This window comes from Pituophis catenifer, unplaced genomic scaffold, assembly GCF_029215685.1.
Source record: "Pituophis catenifer annectens isolate HBS135680 unplaced genomic scaffold, rPitCat1.0.hap2 SCAF_2, whole genome shotgun sequence".
Classification (NCBI taxonomy): domain Eukaryota; kingdom Metazoa; phylum Chordata; class Lepidosauria; order Squamata; family Colubridae; genus Pituophis; species Pituophis catenifer.
Genome location: NW_027256882.1, coordinates 118,896,332 through 118,901,287, shown reverse-complemented (window position 1 = coordinate 118,901,287; position 4,956 = coordinate 118,896,332).

The window sequence follows — 4,956 nt, the reverse complement described above, 5'->3', positions numbered from 1 at the left end:
ATCTGACAAGATAGAGATGGTATTGAAAGTGGATTTACAACTGACAGGCCAAGAAAATGGCTTAGAAAAAGATGTTTCACTGGATCTACAAAAGAACCTGGCTGAGGTTTTAAAAATTAAACGACAATGACAAACCAAGAAAGTGACCTGGATATTTTTTTTTTCTCCTTAAGGATTTACAAAAGAGGCTTGTTAAAGCTTGAAGAACCCTGTGTGATAGGACAAAGAAGAAATGAAGAAAAATAAAGTCCTATGACAAACTAAAGATTATGACTGCAAGAGTTTATTTGATCAAGGTTAAAAAGAGACACGCTATTAGTTTTGATTAAACTTTATGGAATTTCTGCTGATAGCAAGGTTGAAAAACCAAGTTTCGATTATTCTTTTCCTTTTCTTCTCTCTCTCTCTCTCTCTCTTTTCCTTTTTATCCATGTACTTTTTACTCCTCTTTCTTCTCTTTCCTTAAGTTCAGTTTGTATATTTTGTATAATCAAAGTCCTTAAAAATGCACATTACTTGCTATTGCACTCTTCTCTAGAACAGGACATAGATAAGAAAATTTAAAATATTGTTTTTGATCCTTTTTCATTCAATTGCCATGTAACAGGAAGTTCCGATGGAATTGAACATAAGAAAATAAGTATATAAAGAACTGATAAAGTACCTAACACCCAAAGAGGAAAAAAAAAGAAAGCAATGAATCTATCAATATTGGTTTCAAGTTTCTCATGTCTTATGACTAGTTGTTAATGCTCTGAAATTTTGTTTTTATGTATTTAGTTATTTTCATGTACGAGATGGCAAACATACCAATAGTCTCTCCTATTTTTCATTCCTTCTTCTATTTTTTTCCCATAACAATTAATCTGTGAGGTAGGTTGGGCTGAGAGAGAGTGACTGGCCCAAAGTCACCCAGCCAGCTTTTATACCTAAAGTGGGACTAGAACACCTAGTCTCCTGGTTTTTCACCATTACACCAAATGGCGTATTTGAATTTATTTACATATTTCTCTGCACATACCTATTTTTACATTTCCCTTATTTAATATATGATTACACATCGTTTTAGAAATATTTTCTTGACACATCTTTTCTAAAAAAGATAACAAACTGTTAGACAAAATGCAGTTTTTAAAGAATACATTTCAGCTTTCTACTACTCTAAAAACTAAAAATAAACACCCAATATCTGCCAGAAAACTATATTTGATGTGATGTTAATTATAGTCTTGCATACATCTCTCCAATGGCTGTATTTCCTTAATAAAGCAGTTTCTCGAGAAGTTGTAAATGAGAAGAGTCTTTTGTAAGCTTAAATCCTTACTCATCAGTCCCTAAAGCTTCTTATTTGAGTGACGAGGAAGAATTTTGAGATTGTATATGCAATTCAGTACATCATGTGGAGTTTCACAAGGGTTCATAATTAAACACACAGCCTGATATATAAAGCATTACAGCCGTGATTCTTGAGTACAAGCCAAAACAGTAAGGTAACATCTCCTTGAAGCTAGCAAGCAAACATGGAAATTTATTCAGCTAATTATAGCTAAGAGTATGGAAGTGATTTGCCATTTCCTTCTTCTGGGATATTTTTTTTTCAATTTCCAAGTCCTGATATTCCCTGAAGGACTTTGCGAGACTCTTTGACATCTGCCAGAACCAGAAATAACACTTACTGAAGCAGGACTCTCCCTCTTTGGCCAATTTTTTTTTTTTAAAGAATAGCCATTACAGAGTCATCCAGAGGATGATTCTGATGACAGAACACAGTTGATCATATTTGTTGTACTACCTGCTTTTTGTGGGTGATAGTAGTGATGGTGGAGAAGATATTGTTCCCATTATAAGCAATGCAAAGAAATGGAGTTTTAAGATCTTAACTATATATTGTGACTCCCATTTTCTTCCTTGTACAAACCCATCTGATATCAGGGGAGTCCTGATGTTGAACCATCCCTGGAGTTGGGGGGAAGAAAGGCAGGAGTGAGAAATAGATGCTGCATTTATCCTATGAGGTTGGAGAGCTCCTTCTAAAATTAGAGGGTGAACTCCAATCTGTCATGCAGCTCCTGGGCTATTTTTCCACAGGAATACATCTTTAATTGGATCCTGAATCAACCAAGAACATATAACGTCATTTAAACATTCCAGGCAGCATCCAATAATTCAGAAAGAAACTGTCATTGCTAGGAAGAGGAGGATATTCAAAATAAGCTGTTTATGACAAATTAAAAATGAAATATTATTTATCTTTTGTACATGGCATTATGTTCAGTGAATTTGTTGTGTTGTGGTTGGCTTGTCCATTAAAAACTCACCAGAAATGCAACATTTTAAATTGCAGACATTTAAGCAACACGGAAGGCAGTTAACTTCATTGCCAGCCCCTTAAAGTATTCTTAAATGAGCTCTAAATGTCCTGTAAAGTAATGCCTAAGATTTATTCACTTCTCTTGATTAGCCTTAAGCAAGATAAAAATGTTACAACAGCTCACTGTAGCAGAACAGTTAGTTACTCTATGTAGAGTTGGCAATTCCTTAGCAATGTTGGCTTCCAAGCAGAGTTAGGAAAATCTGCCAGTATCCAAAGTTACTTGATCAATTTCAGTTTTATGCAAAACACATTTATATGTGGAAGTCGAGACACGTTATTTAGCCCAGTTGCAGAATAGCTACCTTATTTGTTTGTTTGTTTTTCAAAATTCAACCAGCACTTTACAGTTTGGCAAAATAATAATAATAATAATAATAATAATAATAATAATAATAATAATAATAATAATAATAATAATAATAATTACATGTTGTGAATATTAACTATGTATTAATAACAGAATAAGTAAGAGTTGGAAGAGACCTTGGAAGTTTTACAGCCCAACCCCCTGATCAAGCAGGAGAGCCTATACTGTTCCAGACAAATAGCTATCCAATCTTTTCCTAAAAACCTCCAATGATGAAGCACCCACAACTTCTGGAAGCAAGCCATGTCACTTTTTAATTGTTCTCACTGTCAGGAAATTTTAACTTTATTATTTAATTTACAAAAATATTAACTTCTGTTTGTTGTACATCTACTCTTGAGTTACCCTGAGCAATTTTTTAGACTTTTAGTTTGTATATTGTTAACATAAATGTCTTATCCTACATCTTTTTATTTTACCCCTCCTTCTCTGTCTGTCTGTCTGTCTCTATTTCTCTCTCTCTCTCTCCCCCTCTTCCTCTCCCTCTCCCTCTCCCTCTCCCTCTCTCTCTCTCTCACACACACACACATCCCTGTTATTTCAATTGCAAATTAAAATGGTGGCAGAGTAGAAGCTGCCTTGCTGAGCTTCTTTCCCCTCCTGATATTTTATTTGTGTTGCCCGTTTTTATAAACAGCCTGGCTACACATCTTAATTTTTATCTAGCTTCATTTCACCTATTATTCAATAGCATTATCTGCGAAAACAGGCTGGAGTAAGAACTATTAATTCTGTTGGAAATAACTTTTACGTAATAATTGGTTCCTGCTTAAACACATCGAATTATCATGGTGAGCAAATGTTATTTAAGACTCATTTCCAAAAATGACCAAACTCTAAGGACCCCGTGCAAGATCATTTTATAACAGATTAAATAATGGTCTGGATAAACTAAGCTTGTCACACTATAAATGTTACAAAAGGTGTTGAGGTTCTATGCATAGATTGGTTTTGCTGTGCACTAAAGGCTGCTTTTACTTTTTTTTTTTTAAAGACCCTTCTATTTAATTAGTATGAATTTCCCTGATATTTTTCTTCTGAGCCCAAATCTGAATATAAATAAATAAATGCTGCACTACAACTTTCTTCTGCTTTTTTTGCCCATACCTATTTCATTTGCTAGGAAAAAAAGAGAACCGAATCCAAGAAGAAGAAGGAGAAGGAGAAGGGGAGAAGGAGAAGGAGAAGGAGAAGGAGAAGGAGAAGGAGAAGGAGAAGGCGAGGGAGAGGGAGAGGGAGAGGGAGAGGGAGAGGGAGAGAGAGGGAGAAGGAGAGGGAGAGGGAGATGGGGGGAGGAGGAGGAGGAGGAGGAGGAGGAGGAGGAGGAGGAGGAGGAGGAGGAGGAGGAGGAGGAGGAGGAGGAAGAAGAAGAGGAAGAGGAAGAAGGAGAAGGAGGAGGAGGAGGAGGAGGAGGAGGAGGAGGAGGAGGAGGAGGAGGAGGAGGAGGAGGAGAAGAAGAAGAAGAAGAAGAAGAAGAAGAAGAAGAAGAAGAAGAAGAAGAAGAAGAAGAAGAAGAAGAAGAAGAAGAAGAAGAAGAAGAAGAAGAAGAAGAAGAAGAAGCTTTTTCTGCCTTCCCATGTTCAGTTATAGCCGCAGTTTCTTCTACTGGCTTGTTCAGATCAGCAAACTAAAGTAGTAAAGAGAGACACATAATAGAAAGAGCTGAATTTTAAAAATGGTACACTTAGGGACTAAAGAAACTGACAAGTAAAGTTGCAGGCAATTGAGCTTTCCATGGACATGTCCCTGAAGCTCTTTTGGCAAGAACAGAGCAATGATTTCTTCTCACTGTCTAGCTTACAGCCTTGCATGTCTCCCATACACATATTAACTAAGCCAAATCTTGCTTAGCTTCTAAGCTCAGACTAGGTTGGCCAGCTGCTGTCATTTGTTTTCACGTGATATAAAAATTTAGGCAGTATTTATCCTCAAAAATGATCTGGAAGGACTAGTAGAAAAGCAATAGATGATGGAACATTTACCAAATGTTGTTTCTTTAATTCAAATAATTACCTACCACTTCTGTATTTTTGTTTCATTTGAAAAAAGACTTCCTATTATACCCTCCCCAAAGTATTACAAAACACAATGAGCAGTAATCTACATTTACATGCTGCAAGTCCATTTTGGCTCCAAGCTAATTAAAATCAAATCAAAGTGGTTTCTGGTTGGGAAACTCAGCATGTGAATGGTAGTTTATGCAAATGTAAGTACA